The sequence below is a fragment of the Mus musculus genome, chromosome 16, assembly GCF_000001635.26.
Source record: "Mus musculus strain C57BL/6J chromosome 16, GRCm38.p6 C57BL/6J".
Lineage (NCBI taxonomy): Eukaryota > Metazoa > Chordata > Mammalia > Rodentia > Muridae > Mus > Mus musculus.
In genome coordinates, this window is record NC_000082.6 from 10,713,711 (window position 1) to 10,730,689 (window position 16,979).

Genomic DNA, 16,979 nt, shown 5'->3' on the forward strand with positions numbered 1-16,979 from the left:
TTTCATGTGACTACAGGCAGCATTGCCTTAATTTTTGTGCTTTAGTGAGTGAACACAGAAAATTACCTATGAAACTGCAGCTACAGGCAGCTCACTCCCAAGCACCCAGCACTCATTACAAGAGAGTTGCAAACACTGCAGGTCACTGCCTGTCCCTGCCCTCTGTGTGTGTGTGTGTCTGAGTGTATCTGTGTCTCTGTGTGTAGGTTGCCCAAGAGGCTCTTAAAAATCTTCAAACAGTCTGGCACAATGGCCTGGTGGGTAAAAAGCTTGCTGTACAACCAAGAGGACCTGAGTGCAGATCCCCAGCACCTGTGTGAAAAGCTGGCCTAGTTTCGCACACATCTTTGCACATAAACCTTAGCACTGGAGACAGCAGGAGGTGCGTGTGAACAAGAGGCTCACTAGAGTTCACTGGCCAGCCATCTAGCCAGTCCATGACTGCCGGGTTCAGTCAGAAATTCTGTCTCAAAAAATTAAGGCAAGAACCAGGCAGTGGTGGTGCAGGCCTTAGTCCCAGCCCTCAGGAGGCAGAGCATGTGGATCTCTGAGTTTAAGGCCAGCCTGGTCTACAGAACAAATTCTAGGACAACCAGGGCTGCACAGAGAAACCCCATCTTAAAAAGCCAGACAAACAAATGAGAAAAACAGACAAACAAACCAAATAACAACAAAAAAATAAGACAAAGAATGAAAATCAACCTCTGCCATACATACATACATACATACATACATACAAACAACACACAAATACACATATACTCCATTCTATACACAAACACTCACACATACCCAGATTAATACATTACAGAATACCCTGCAGGCTTCTCTGACTGTTCTCCTCAGTTACTCTACCCTAACACCCCTCTTTCCTGGTTTCACTGACCACTTTCCAGACCCTTCCCTATGCAGCTGCATTGCATATGAGCACCCACAACCCAGGGCCATAAGTCTTTCTCCACAGCTCTGAAATCTAAATAGCTCTGAAAACCAAAATATTTTTTTCTAACTCATTTGGTGGTGAAACCAGCCCTGAACTGTTTCTGAGCTGTGGTAGAGTTAATGAGAGTTAATGCTTGTTTCCTATGGAAATGTAATGTTTGGTTTCAGCTGACCAAAGCCCAGCTGTGGGCAAGACATAATTTGTGTGTGTGTGTACTGCTTGACTTTTAATACCTAAGAATGATGATTTCCAGACTCATCTGGCCACAGAGGCGCAGGATAAGGTGCTGTGGGCATCTCTACGGTGCTCCTGGTCTGCCTTGTGAAGTTATGGTGCTGTGGGCCATATCTCTATGGTGTTCCCGATCTGCCCTGTGAGTTTATGCATGCACACTTCTGCAGCACTTTCTAAGCTTGCTTTTCTCAGACCCTGCCATGAATTAGAAATCTGGGTTGTTATTTACATGTTATTTACATTCCTTTCTGTGGCTGCATAGTATGCCACAGTGGATACTTGACCCTTTTATCCAAGTGTCCAGTGCCCCTGACTTTCACTGCCCAGGCGGCAGTGAGTATCACTGAGCACACTGCTGTGTCTGTGATTCTTACCATGTAGCCTGGAACTCTCTCTGTAGATTAGACCAGGCTAGCCTTGGACTCACAGAGGTGTGTGTCACCACCCCTGCAGACGCCCTTGCTTTAACGTGCTGTGGCTCTCATTATAAAGCCCTCTTCTTCTTCGCCTCTCACAGCTGCACAGCCTGTTGTCTGTGTTTCCTAAGACATCTGTAACAAGATGTTATGAACTGGGTGGCTTCAACAACAGATGTTTGTTGTCTCACAGTTCTAAAGCCAGAAGCATGAGATTGGAAGGTAGGTAGGATTGGCCCCTTATGAGGGTGGAAGAGAAACGTGCTCCAGGCTTCTCTTTGGCTACTGAAGATTGCTGATGTCTTTGGTGTCATTTGGCATCTTATGCAAAAGATGACATTCTCTCTCTGTCTGCTAGTGACACAGCTTTTCACCGCTGTGACAGAAGGTTAGACAGAGTCACATTAAGAAGGAAGGCTCTGTCATAACTCCAGATAGGGGTCTCATTCCATAGGCACCTTGCTCCATTACTTGCAGGCCTCTGGTAAGGCAAGAGCATCATGGCACAAGGGCATGGCAGCTGCAAAGCAGAGAGAGCAAGGCAGAGACCAAGAACAAAGTGCTGCTAGGCCACACCCACAATGACCTCCTTCCTTAAGCTAGTCTTCCCCTGTTAGTTTCTATCCAGGCCCTGCTAAAGCCGTCCATCATGAATTCATCAGTGGTCTCATCCTTTGAAAGATCAAAGTTCTCACAGTCTAGTCACTTCCAAAGCCCACATCTGCACAATGTTTTGGGGACTATTCTGGCTATACAGTTCATCGGGGATATTTCAGGTTAAAGCCATAATAGTGAATATCATTATCCAAATCTCTGTTTTCCTTTTCTTTTTTTTTTTTTTTTTTTTTTTTTTTTTTTTTTTGGAGGGCAGGTATGAGAGCAGATTGAGACAGGGTTTCTCTGTTTAGCCCTATCTGTCCTGGAACTTGGTCTGTAGACCAGGCTGGCCTCGAACTCGGAGATCCTGCCGCCTCTGCCTCCTGAGTGCTAGGATTAAAAACGTGAACCACTACTGCCCTGCCAGGTCTCTACTTTTTATAAGACAATTATCCTGGATCCATACCCATCCTAATGACTTTATCTTAACCAGCTCCATCTGCAGAGTGACCCTGTTTGCAAACCAGATCCCACTCTGAGGCCTCCTAGGCTTGTCTGGGTCAGCCAAAGTGCACCAAGTCTCCTCACTGGTACCAGTTTGATTTCTGCTTCTCAACAGATCACATCACAATGATTCATGCTTCTAGATACCCCATTTGAAGCCATTCCTTAGGGTTAAGTGGGTGCGCCTAACCTGGGCCTCGGTTCTCATGCCAGCTCTTCAGAGGTGCCACCAAGACAAGGCCCTTCACAAGCTTGTGCACATTTGCCAGCCTGGGCCCTGGAGATCCTTCTTTCTGTCACATTTTTATTTTCCTTGTCCTCTCTGCCAAGAAAGAGAGTCCACAGGTTAATAGCAAAATAGAAGCCATAGATCAGAGTGTCTGTGCAGGGCATGTTCTCTTGAAGACATAGAGACAAATAGAAATCTCAGAAATACAGGGGGCCTTTGGACACCAGACATTAAATCCATCCATGCACTCTCACTCCCAGGGCAGTGTGCCAGGACCAGGAGAAAGCATTTTCTGGTTGAGTTGAGGCTGACGAAGCCCGTGTCAGAGAAAAGCAGCTAGAGATGAAGCTTCCAAGGCACTTTGAGGCAGGCAGGGACTCTCCAGAGCCCTCCAGTTCTGAAGGGCTTTTTAGAATAGGAGCTTTTAGGCTATATTCTAGGAGCTGGAATTGGAAAGGAACCTGGGAAGCTTAATCAAGGGGGACTTCAGAAATGTGGCCTTAAAGAAGCCTGTCAGAGAACCAGAGGCTTCGTATAACTGAAAACAAAGACCCTTGTGGGGTGCTTGAGTCCTCAGCCTAGAAATCAGAGTTGGCCTACAGACACTTAGCACAGGGAGGTTCACAGAACCATCTCTTCAAGTCCATGAACTGGATATCTGCCTTCAGAGTTGCATGTAATGCAGAATTCTGTGAATCAATTCCTAGGACAGGATTCGGGGATGGACAAATTGAGCCCCTAGGCAGGGCAGACACCAACCTCAAATGCAGCGCTGCAGTGATAGCTGGGTCAAACTCTTGAATAGATAAAAAGCCCAAGAACAAGGAATACTGCTCACTAGCCCACCCTGCCAAGCCAGGTCCCGGAGGGCCTTGGTCCCCTGCAAAGGAAAGGTGCCCCCTTTTTCTATAGATAGATGTTAAGTTTCTGTTCTCACAGTTGCATCTTCAAGAAGAGTGGTCCAAATGATTCCTGGATGTCCCCGATGGCTGGCCTGGGTCCCTGACATCTGTCATCTCCTTCTCAGCTGTCTAGCCAAAGGCAAATAACTAGTGTCTCCAAGCTCCTTTCTTTCAAACAAAACACTTGTTTTCATGTGACATCCTGACATGGCTTTCACTTGGACAGGGCTGGTGATCTATCCTGTCACCATAACACTTCTGAGGCCATGCTGGTCTGGTGATGGCAGCATCTTCCCCATGGCCTCCCTCTGCCACTGCTCCTTGTGGGGAAGGGGAGAATGTCCAGCCTGTCAATATTTGAACCACTGATCACCTGTGTTTGGGTACTGAGGTTAGGAGACAATTCCAAGAATCTAAACCTCTAAAAATATGGGAATGAGCCGGGCATAGTGGCGCACGCCTTTAATCCCAGCACTCGGGAGGCAGAGGCAGGCGGATTTCTGAGTTCGAGGCCAGCCTGGTCTACAGAGTGAGTTCCAGGACAGCCAGAGCTACACAGAAAAACCCTGTCTCAAAAAAAGGGGGGGGGTGACTGGAAAGGATTTCTAGTGAAAGGAATGAAAGAAAGAACCCCAAATCTCCACCCCCTCTCCCAGCCCCTGGGCATTGGCCACTGCATCTCCCAGCCCCTGGGCATTGGCCACTGCATCTCCCAGCCCCTGGGCATTGGCCACTGCATCTCCCAGCCCCTGGGCATTGGCCACTGCATCTCCCAGCCCCTGGGCATTGGCCACTGCGTCTTGGATTCTTGGGAAGAAATGAAGTCAGTGCACCCAGCTATGCAGGGCCCGGTTAATAATGAATGTGGAGGAAGGAGAGAGGATGTTCAATATTTAAACAGTGCAGAGCGCTAGCTGTTTTGCCAGTTACTGCCCTCCGCCTGTTTCCTGGATGGCCTCTGTAAAACTGAGTGCTACCCAGTTCCACTGCTGGCCTCTACCACCTGCTTATGTGAATAGGGAACAGTAGCTCTGAGGCACTCCAGCCAGAAAGAGTTCTGTTGCTTTTCATGAGAGGAGGAGATGACGGCATGGGGTTGGGGGTCTGTGGTGTACAGCTTGTGTGTTTAGGGTTCACGTCCAGGCTGTCTGAACCCCTCACATCCTCCTCTCGGGGCTGCCTATGTTTCATCTGTGTTAGGCTTCAGTGGCCTGACTAATGAGGAAGATTTTACAGGGAAAAGGTAGACTTGCCTTAAGAACCATCTCTTCAAGTCCATGAACTGGATATCTGCCTTCAGAGTTGCATGTAATGCAGAATTCTGTGAATCAATTCCTCTTTTCTTCTTGACACACGTTATATCAAAAGCAAAAGCATCCTTCTGGGGGGAGGAGAAAAGAAAACATTTGGCCCGAGACATAATAAAATCATGCTTAAGGATGCAACAAACTTGAAGTCTCTTAGTTAAAGGAAATCAATACTTTTATGATGAAATATTAATCATCCTTAAAAAAATAAGTCAAAACTAGAGATGCACAAGAGCCAGAGTGATTTTAATGCCTCAGGCATTAGCTTGGCATTTGCAAGGAAGCACAGAGCACAAGCCCCTCCCCAGCCTCATGAGCCACTTGTGGATTTTCGTTCAGAGCACCCGTATCTCTCCATGACATGCCAAAGTTACTTCCAAGCATTTCCAAACTGCTGATTTGGGGAAATGAGAAGTGAGGAGAAGAGGAGCCTGCAGAAGTGTGCACACACGCATGTGCTGTGAGCAGGGCAAGGAGAGCCTGCAGAGAACCAGAGAGAGCTACCTGTGTGCAGTCCTCCTTTGAACCAACAGTAATGCCCCCATAGCATCCTCGTAGGAGGTACTGAAGCATGTGTAACTGTTTGGAGGCAGGTCAGACTGGTTGGATTTTGAGTTTTACATGCATACAGCTGTCAGACACACAAGACAGCCCTGGTGTGCTGAAAGCAACGGAGCGGGCATGGACACATGAGGCTGAGAGCAAGAACTCCATTTTCTCACTGGTAGCTCTGCTGTAAATCCTTATGACAAACTAGGCATGGAGGACCCTCCTGGGAGCACCTGGGAAGCAGAGGCAGGATCACTGAGATCCTGTCTTAAAACAAATCCTTTAGCTCAGACAGTTAAAGTTACTTTAGGAGAACTTTCAGATCTCACTTTAGTGACTGAAGCCTCCAGTCACATGGGTGACAAAAGGACGGTCAGTCTCGGTCATGTGTGGTGTTGCATTCTCAAAAGACCCAGATCAATTCTCCTACCACACACCCCACCGCCAAGACTGACTAAGTTCTGCCTTGATAAGGCCAGCTTCCAGTTCAGCAGTCAAAATGCAAGTGCCTGGACATACAGTCTCCAGTACATGTGCTCTCAGGGCAAGTAGGGCTTCTACATCACATTACCTAGGAGCAGCTCAAGGCCTGGGAACACTCCTCTCCCCCTGTGTCGTTTATCTGAGCTTCTGCTTCTCCCTGGACTTCTCCTTTGCACATGACAGATACTGACCATCTGGCTGGCCAAGTGTCGTGGGGCTCCAGGAGCAGAAGCCAGCAGAGCCCTGCCCACTGAGCAGCAGCTGTAAGCCTCGGAAGCATGCTCTGGGCTGGTGGCCATCTTGGCCTTTGTATGACTCAGCATGTCCCCTGATCCCATCTAACGCCCACCGCGCTGATAGCATCTTTGGTTCTTTCTGTATTCATGTGTAAGGCAACATTGCCATCTGTCAGTCTGGCCTGACCCCAGTCAGTTAACACACACAGGAGAGCTTCAGTGGTATAGCTATAGCAGGAGCAAACCACCCTGCTCTATAAGCCCAAGTCCTAGCAAACAAGTAAATGGGAAGGAACCCCAGCCTGTGGCTGTCTGCCCTGGGGGTATATCGTACATCTTTTGCAGAAATTAACAGTGAATTCTCTGGCCTCTTTGTATTCTTCCACCTTGTGTAATCCTCGGGGCTAGGCATCCACATTATGAGACCTACCCTACAGTGCTGCCTTGCTTCTGGCCTGAGAGGTTAGAGCAGGGCTGATTAGAGTCTTCAGCAAACCAGGTACTCCTGGCCTACTCCAGCTCTGGGGACATCCTTGTCAGGGGCCTTCAGCTGGCCCACCTGCTCTGTCTCTGGGTTGAGAATCTCCCCTCCTGCCTCCTCCACCCAACCCCACCCCACCCACATGCCTACAAATCCCCATACAGCTATCTAACGGCCTCCTTCTCCCTGCTCTTTCAGCCTTGTTCACTGCCTCAGAACACAGGCAGCCAAGATGGCCGCTGGTGGTGAACTTTCTATTGCCTTGGCTGAGAGGCCGTTGTGGAGCTCTGTGCTCTCTCATGCATACATGGTAATGCCATTTAAAGTGGGCAGGGACTGGGAGAGGCAAAAGCCCAGGTATCCTGGGGAGAAAGCCCAAGCCCTGGTGCCCTATACTTTTAATAGTCTACAGAGCACCACTGCAGAACCAGTTCCCAGGTCCTCATGCCAGCCAGACCTCCATAGCAGGTGCTCCTCCAAGGCAGGGGGGAGCATCTACATTCCTGACATCCACACAGCTCAGGGGTCCCCCAGCTGCAAAACGGACACTTGGCCCTGAGGTGTCTCCCATGGGTGGTGGTCCACATAGCCAGGCCCTCACCTGAACCAAAGGGCTAAATCATATTAAAATGGCACAGGGAAAAAGCAGAATACTGAAAAAAAATTTTCTCTTTTCTGCAGGTTTTCACGTATAGCCCTTAATAACCAAGAGGATTTGTCCATGGATAAAGAGCTATAGGCTATCAGATTCTGCAAGTTCTCAGATATTTTTGTATGTTATCCCTTTAAAACCAACCAGAAATAAAAGCCTTTAAGTGTTTGCAGGCAAAGCCAGTCATCGAGTCGCCTATGGCAAAAGTCAGAAAGCAGAAAATGGTGACTGCTGTAGTGTTCCCTTCCCCTCGTTTACATATCTGCTACCGCCACCTTCCCTGATACAGGACAGAAAGTGGCTTTTCCACTAATGGGACACTGGGAGAAAATCAAAAAGTGATACTTGAGTGTGAAGCCCTTCGGGTGATCCCAGAGTTCATAGATCAGAAATCCTGCATCTTTAGACCCACTGGAGAGAGCCAGAAAGTGAGGGAGCAGGGGTGAGGGTCTGTGTCCAGGATACCCAACATGCCAGGAAACCCTCAATGCTGTGCCCAGGGTATCCACATGCCAGGAGACCCTCAGTGCTGTGCCCAGGGTACCCACATGCCAGGAGACCCTCAATGCTGTGCCCAGGGTACCCACATGCCAGGAGACCCTCAGTGCTGTGTGTGTTGCTGAGGTTCTCTCACTAAGCACCCAGGTCCAAGTTTGCTCCATGTTTATTTATTATTATTTATGTTATGGAAGGAGGAGTGTTTGCCACATGTGTGTGTGCCCACAGAAGCCAAAATGTTAGACCATCTAGAAGTGGAAATACAGGTGATTGTGGGCCTCTCAACCTAGGTGCTGGCAACCAGACTCAGGCCTCTGGAAGAACATTACTCACCCTTAACTCCCTGAGCTTTTGTCTGTCTAACCCCTTGTTTTGTTTATTTATTTTAGCATTTTACTTGTTTAGCAGTAGATGACTGTCTGTGTGTATGAGAACACATGCTCAGAAGCCAGAGGAGAGGCCATTGGGTGTCCCACTGTACCACTCACCACTGTATTTCCTTGAAACAGGCTTTCTCTCTGAGGCTGGAGCTAGGCTGTCCCCAGCAAGGGATCCTCCTGTCTCTGACACCACAGCAGTAAGGCACAGGGGCACATGCAGCCACATGCAGCTTTTTTATGTAGGTGCTGGGGACTTTAACTCAGATCCTCATGCTGTATCAATAGGCAGCAATCATCTTTACAGGTGAGCTATCTCCCTCATTCATTCATTCATTCATTCATTCATTCATTTAATGTGTTCTGGTGTTTTCCTGAATGTCTATGTGCATGCCTGGTGCCTAAGAAGGACAAAAGGTGTCAAATCCTCTAGAACTTGAGTTCCACATATTTGTGAGCCACCCTGTGAGTGCTGAAAAGCAAACCTATGTCCTCTGGAAGAGTAGCCAGCATCTCAGTGTGTGGTAAGAGCAGTCTTTAACTCTTCTGCCATCTCTCCAGGTGGCATCACCTCTGCCTAAGGTGGCTTTCCTCACCTTCTCCCTGATTGGCTCCCCACATCCACCCTCATCTTATCGAAGGATAAGCTCCAGAGACATACTGGGTCCGACGCATGCGTCAGAAAGGTCCATGTCACTCCAGACCTTGTCAGCAGCAGTACAGCGCTGTAGCCGACTGAAGTATTAGGCTCTGTCATATCTCTACCCAGTTCACCCAAGGGACCTGGCAGATGCAGCAGAGGTGAAAGGGCACAGTCAAGGCAAGAGCCAGTGAGGGAGAAGCAGGGCTGTGCAGGATGGCTGTCTTGGGTTTGTGCAGGAGGTCACAGGGCTGATTGATTTTTTTTTTTTTTTTACTGTTTCCCAGCATCTCAGTGTGTGGTGAGAAAAATATGAACACTGTCTGGCTAGGAGCCTGAGCCCTGGCCTCGGAGTGAATCTGCCAATGAAAGGCAATCTTGGGAGCCTGTGGTCCTTAGCTCCCATTCACAGTGGCAGCCCTGGCAGCCCTGGAGCCTCTCCCTCCCAGGGGACTCTGGGGACCTCTGGCCCAGGCAGAGCTCTTACCTGTGCTCCAAGCTCACACCACCCATCACAGGAGCTGACATTTCAGGCTCAGGATTGAGCCAATGACAGCCCAGCACAGTACAGGATTTATGTACAGACAAGAGGCAAGCTAGCTTTGCCCCACCCCCTTAGGTAGGCCACACCTTGTTTTTCAAAAAGAGCAGAAAGGCTGGGGCTGCTGTTCAGTGGGATGCACCAGCCTGGCCTTCACAAAACCCTGCCTTCTGTCCTGCCTGTAATCACCTCACTCAAGAGGTGAAGGCTGAAAAGTCAGGTTCAAGGTCATCCTGGGCTACATAGCAAGTTAAAGGCCACCCTGGGAGAAATCCTGTTCTGAAAGGGTTGGGGCAATTTTGGAAATGTTATTTCCACATTTTAAAAGTTCAGGCAGTGTGTAGTTTACATAAAAGTCCAGATAGCCACCTTCTTTGGAAGAATTGGAAATGTACACAGAGTGGGGGGTCTTACACTGATGGTCTCAGCCCCTGATATCTTTCAGGACCCAGGGTGTTAACACTGTGTTTTCCTGATAGAACAGAAGGCTTTCTTAGCCTCCAGGTCTCTGTGGGGTCAGGGAAGCCTCTTAGTTCTTCCCACCCTTCCCACCCTCTTTCACTTTCACAGCCAAACTTGTACTGTGTGTGATCTCTACCAGTGGGATCCACAGAAAAATCTGGAAAAAAAGCAGGGAAGCCACTCTCTGGCACTGCAGTGCACCAACCAGAGCACTTCCTTTTTCACTCTTGTAGAAATCACAGTGTCACTGCTTAGAGAAGTAAGTTTGATGAAGGCCACCATGTGGTGGCTTCTCGGCAGAATAAATGAGACACTTTCTAAAGGCAAGCAGCTAAGTCTCCTCTGCTGCTCTCGGGGACGTGCCAGGAGAGGGTCAAGGGATGCAGACTCTCAGTGACCAGTGGGTCCCAAGACTTCCACCATGCTATGCTTTCCCCCTAAGCTGGAACTCCTGAGAGGCTCAAGCTAAATGTGCTGTTCTGTGACAGAAGTCTTCCTACTGTCACTTTGATTTGGCATGCAGCCCGATGTCGGTCTAGTACTAGCTGCTTCTGTTATAGGGCTTCAGGGCTTGTTTCTCTGGTGGTGGGCTTCAGTTCTCAGAGGGATACAGATGTATGCTGGGAGCAGCAAGCCCTACAAGTCTGTGGGTAAGGATAGAGTTAATCCTGAAAGCAGTGAGCCCCTGGTGGTCTGCCAGGTGTAGCCCTACATTACACAGAGTAGGAGCTCCTTAGAATGACACTTGAGTTGAGCAGGCTTCTGCACTTGACCTTCTGAGAGGCCCCTGTGGAATCCCCTACATAGACTCAAGCCAGTTCCATAATTCCAAAAAGGCAAATGCTTTTTAACCTGGAACACTTATATTTTAGTCAAATACCCAGAAGGCACCACCAGCCCCTGCTTTCTTGGAAGATTAAAAAAGCTTCAGCCCAGGCCCCAGTGTCCCTGTCTGCATACTGTGCAGTCTCTTACCGCCCTCAGGTTCAAGGTCTTAGTCCTCTTTTAGAATCTTTGATTTCTGGTTTGAACTCAGAAAGAAACTCAGTCCATCCACTGGGTTCTACCAAAACCTCCACTTACATCATGGAAGGAAGTTGAATTCATAATCAGGATCACTTGCCCCTCCCCTTTTTCTTCATCCTACCATGTCCAGATCCCTGTACTCCACCAGAACTACCAGCCCCATAGGCTCAGGGCAATTTTCTCCCTACCAGAAGAAGGTCAGAGCCAGCATACCAATATGACCAGGGGACGTAGCCTGTATCCTGCATTAACAAGGCATTCCTCACAATATCAGATAAGATTAGCTTCAACAACATAGAAAATGCTAGAAGGGAGGTTTCTGTTGCTCTCCAGTGACAGCTTCATGAATATGGGTAAACAAGGGATCCATGAGGCATCAGAGACCCTGCTCCTCTCCACTCAGTGTTCTTCCTTCCCTCATAAAGAGTTCCCCTCTTAGTCCAGGATGACTGCTGGACTTCTGTCATCCGTGTTCCAGGAAGCAGAATAGAGGATGTACCTACCCTCTTTCCTGTTGAAGAAGCTTCTTGGAAATCCCACATGCCACTTTGATGTCTGTCTCATGGCCACAACTCAGTTATAAGGCCATGCCTAGTGGCCAGGTTCTGTAACTGCAAGTGAAGGGAGAAATGAATAATAGAAATAAGCTAGCTATCTCAGAAACACGTCCACAGGGTTCTTGCTGCTTAAGTAGTGAAAGCTGTTACCCAGAACACTAGTCATCTTTGCAGTTGGGTTTCTCATACACTGCCTGAGCAGGACAGACTTGGTGGGGTATTGGGGGGAAACCTTTGCCCAAGCTGGCAGCTAGCACTCAGGCCCAACAAGTGCCAAGGACTGCAGGCCAGCCTGGGCTGCTGGAAGGAAGCGCTGAAGCAGAGGTAAACAGGAATGGACTCATCCCACCTCTCAAAGCCAGAGTGGACAGAACTTGGACTTGAACCTGGGATCCTGACTCCATGCCCAGTATTCCCTGTCACTGGGCTTAAAAATGGGAGGCTTCAACATCCTTAATCATCAGGGAAATACAAATCAAAACAACCCTGAGACTCCACCTCACACCAGTCAGAATGGCTAAGATGAAAAATTCAGGTGACAGCAGATGCTGGCGAGGATGTGGAGAAAGAGAAACACTCCTCCATTGTTGGTGGGATTACAGGCTTGTACAACCACTCTGGAAATCAGTCTGGCGGTTCCTCAGAAAACTGGACATAGTACTACCAGAGGATCCCACAATACCTCTCCTGGGCATATATCCAGAAGATGTTCCAACAAGTAAGAAGGACACATGCTCAACTATGTTCATAGCAGCCTTATTTATAATAGCCAGAAGCTGGAAAGAACCCAGATGCTCCTCAACAGAGGAATGGACACAGAAAATGTGGTACATTTACACAATGGAGTACTACTCAGCTATTAAAAAGAATGAATTTTTGAAATTCCTAGGCAAATGAATGGACCTGGAGGGCATCATCCTGAGTGAGGTAACCCAATCACAAAAGAACTTGCATAATATGTACTCACCGATAAGTGGATATTAGCCCAGAAATTTAGAATACCCAAGATATAAGATACAATTTGCTAAACGCATGAAACTCAAGAAGAACAAAGACCAAAGTGTGGACACTTTGCCCCTTCTTAGAATTGGGAACAAAACACCCATGGAAGGAGTTACAGAGACAAAGTTTGGAGCTGAGACGAAAAGATGGACCATCTAGAAACTGCCATATCCGGGGATCCATCCCATAATCAGCTTCCAAACACTGACACCTTTGCATACACTAGCAAGATTTTGCTAAAAGAACCCAGATATGGCTGTCTCTTGTGAGACTATGCCGGGGCCTAGCAAACACAGAAGTGGATGCTCACAGTCAGCTATTGGATGGATCACAGGACCCCCAATGGAGAAGCTAGAGAAAGTACCCAAGGAGCTAAAGGGATCTGCAACCCTATAGGTGGAACAACAATATGAACTACCCAGTACCCCCCAGAGCTCGTGTCTCTAGCTGCATATGTATCAGAAGATGGCCTAGTCGGCCATCAGTGGAAAGAGAGGCCCATTGGTCGTGCAAACTTTATCTGCCTCAGTACAGGGGAACGCCAGGGCCAAGAAGTGGGAGTGGGTGGGTAGGGGAGTGGGTGGGGGAGCGTGTGGGGGACTTTTGGGATAGCATTGGAAATGTAATTGAAATAAATACCCAATAAAAAAAATATGGAAAAAAATGGGAGGCTGACCTTTTGGTAGTGATTTTGTTCTTGACAAATGCGATAGAGCTATCCATTCATTCACAGTTCCCAAATCATAGCAGAATGGAATAGAAGAAGACAGGAAGGCTCCGGCTGCCCATGCAGCTCAGAGATCCTGCAAAGCAAGGGGATGTCTTGCTGTTGGCATGGGTCCTACTGCCTAGCCCTGCTCTGGGAAACTTTGTCCAGGTCTCAAGAACTCACAGGGAGAAAGCTTGGGAGACCAGAGTGGCTCATAGTTGGTGGTGGTGCTGGGCCTGAGTGTGCTCAGCTCCCAGGGATCCTATTTCTCTTCTACCTTCTTCTTTCCTGGTTTGAAATAATGTTCTTAGGGCTGGAGATATACAGTGCTTGTCTAGGATGTTCAGAACCCTGGATTTAATCTCAACACCACATAAACTGGGTGTGGTGGTACCACAGGCCTATAATCCAGTCCTCAGGGAAGTAGAGGCAGGAGAATCAGGAGTTCAAGGTATTTCCAGCTGTTTCCAGTGAGGTCAAGGCCAGTCTGAGATACATTAGGACCCCTATGTCAAAATAATAATGATTCATGGTAAGGAGCTTAGAAAATTCGGACAAGCCTCTCAAAGACAATAAAAGCCTACTGTAAACCTACCCATTCCTCTCAGGCTCAGCCCTGCAGCTGGTCGCTCTGCTCTGGACAGGGGTGAGGGAAAGCCTGCAGTCTTCTCAGTGGAGTATGCGGACATACTTTTGCTAATGTTTCCTCACTTGCCACATCTTGAGCACTTCCTAAGCACTTAATCTTCCCTTCCGCTGGCATGTTTGTCAACTGGAGGCTTTCATCAATGGCCTGTCAGAATCCACTGGCTTTCCTCCAGTTCTGGAGATATCCACATCTTACATCCCTCATTCTACACCCTTTCACCAGCATTCACACCCCACCCCCATGCCCACCCCCCGTGACTCTAGTTCCTACACACAGACTGGGCCCAAAGGCTTGCAAATCCCCACAGCCTTTGGTACACATCTAAGAGCTATTCTTGAGACAGACGTGGGAGGGGGATCTTGTCATCAGCAGAGAAGACCCTGGGGAGCCTGTGTGCCTGTTACCCATCCCATAATCTCTAGGTTGTCTGTGTGTGTTTGCAAGGACTTGGCAGTCCTTGTGGGTTGACATAGACCCAGAAGGCCTCTGGCATCCCTGCTGTAGTTAGCTCATCTAGAACTGCCTTGCTGGGATGAAACAAGAATTCTGAGGACCAGGGCTCAGCCATGCCATTCACCTGCATTTCTCTCTAGTACCCACCTAATCCCCCAGTTTGGCAAGTTAGTGTGGAAGAGAGCCCCTTGAAATTGCAACATACAGAGAGGATGAAGAAGGAGGGAGGTTCATGGGGGGGATGCATTCTCAGTGCCTCTACTCAGTTTATGCTGCAAAATAGGACAGGGTTGGAACCAACAAGCCAATGACATTTCAGTGCCCAGGTCCTACACAATAGAAGGAAAGAGCCACCTCCTGCAAGTTGTTATCTGACCTTTGTAGGCATGCTCTAATTACATGTAAATTTTATTACTAGTCTATTGATGCTGACCCCCAAATTAAAGAACTTCCTTTTGTCTTCTTTTCAAAAGAGCATCCTGGGTACAGAACCCAGGGCAACCTAATATGCTAGGCAAGGGCTGTGCCACTAAGCTCCACCCACCCAGCAAAGAACGTTAGTATTCTTGCTCATCCCTCATGAATCGCACTCTAAATATGTGACAGTGTCTTTAGAGACAGACCCCCCTCAGGGTCCCAGCTTTTCACTCACCATGTTCATTCAGGAGCACACGAAGTCCAGTCGCAACACTGCTCCAACACTCAGCTTGTTTGTATGTGTGATAAATTGGCGGCTTGGGAAAAGCCACCTGACATTTTGATTTGTTACAGGGTAATTCATTTTTGAGGCAAGTAAACAGCTTGTAAACTCAGGGGTTTACCACTGTACGTGATTAAGAAGTAAGCAGCAATAAAGTTCACTGCAAAGCTGTGGCTGATTGTCCCTGTGGAATTCTCCTGAGCAGTGTTGGGAATCTGTCAGACATTCTCTATGTTTCCTCTGCCGGCTTTTCCTGCCAGTCAGTCAATCTCTCAGTGTAGCCTCATGGGGTCTGGAGCCTGGTGGTACTGCCAATCCCTCTGTAACAGCCATCTGAGGTACACAGTAGGTGAGGACAGCAAGCACTGACCACCAGACCCCAGCCACCTGCTGTTGCCATGACACATGTCACCTGGCCCAGGGTATCAGTGAGCTTGGTCAGTTGGTAACAGTGGTTCTTCATGAACATTAGTATATAAATCGCTCCTCCTTGGTCAGGTGTACTACTGAGTCTACAGAGAAGGAGTGTATAGAGCAAGAGGTCCTGACTATAGTGAAGAGAAGGAAGTGAGGAGGTATAGGACTCTGCCTGGACCCTCCACTGACCAGTAAGCTTCCCAGGGGCAAGAACCTTCTCTACCCTTTGTACTGCATGGAGCCAAACACACTGCCCCCATAGAAAACCAGAACACAACATTTTATGCTTTTCAGACAACATGGTCTCCATGGCAGCGACTCTACTCTGTGTAAGCCAGTTGCATTCAGAACAAGTTCCAAACTTTGTCCATCTAAAACATTACTGTTTGTTTGTTTGTTTTTTACAAGATTTATTTATTGTTATATGTAAGTACATTGTAGTTGTCTTCAGACATACCAGAAGAAGGCATTAGATCTCATTACGGATGGTTGTGAGCCATCATGTGGTTGCTGGGATTTGAACTCAGGACCTTCAGAAGAGCAGTCGGTGCTCTTAACTACTGAGCCATCTCTCCAGCCCCTAAAACCTTACTTGATGAGTTAGTTACTCCTTGTGCTGCCGTGGCAAGCAGCTTAAAGGAAGATAGATTTAGACCATCATAGTAGAGAAGGCCCGATGACCAGAGGCAGGAAGCTGAGAGGAATGCTGGGGTTCCTCTTGACTTCTCCTCTTCATTCAGTCTTGGACCCCTCCCCATGGAATGGTGCACCCATGTTCAGGGTGGGTCTTCCCTCTCTGAGAGCGCCCTCACAGACGGAAGCAGAGCTGTTGCCATGGTGATTCCAAATCTAGTCAGATCTGCCATCACACTTACCTAACAGGCAGTGGCCAGCATCTTCCACCTTTCTATGTTCTGTGGAAGAAAGGCTAGTCCTGGAGAGCCTTCTAGAGGAAGTGTTAGCAGGAGCTAGACCAGGAGGTTCCAGCAGTGCAGGAGAGGCAGAGTGAGGCTGGCTGTGCTCACTGAGAGTAACCATGAATGTCAGGGTACCCCTTCTGCTAAAGGATTTGTTCCTGACCCCATCTCACCTCAGAACAGCTTCTGGATTAAGGGGCAGAGGCAATGTGGTCTGCAGAGCACCAGTTCCTGGGGCTGAAGCAGAGCCCATATGTCTGCATGGGCTGTTAGGATTATTGAAGTATGTATTCCTTGGGAATTTTCATGTTTGTAGAGGATAAAATCAGATGCATCCGCCCTTTGGGGGGTGCAGAAGCCCCACTGTGGAGAGCATGAGGCAGGGGGCAGCTCCTGGGCCATCAGCAAGACTGGGCTTTGTCATAAAGAGATTGGGGTTTGGTTATTTGTTTTTGTTGTTTGTTTCTTTTTTAAGACAAAAATCTCTATATATAGATC

General features: G+C 48.2%; 1 protein-coding gene across 9 annotated transcripts in view; it reads left to right on the forward strand.

Annotated features, from left to right (window-relative positions):
• Positions 1–16,979, forward strand: part of Clec16a (C-type lectin domain family 16, member A) — a 199,570-nt gene that overhangs the window by 168,402 nt on the left and 14,189 nt on the right. The gene's annotated exons all lie outside the window — the stretch shown is intronic.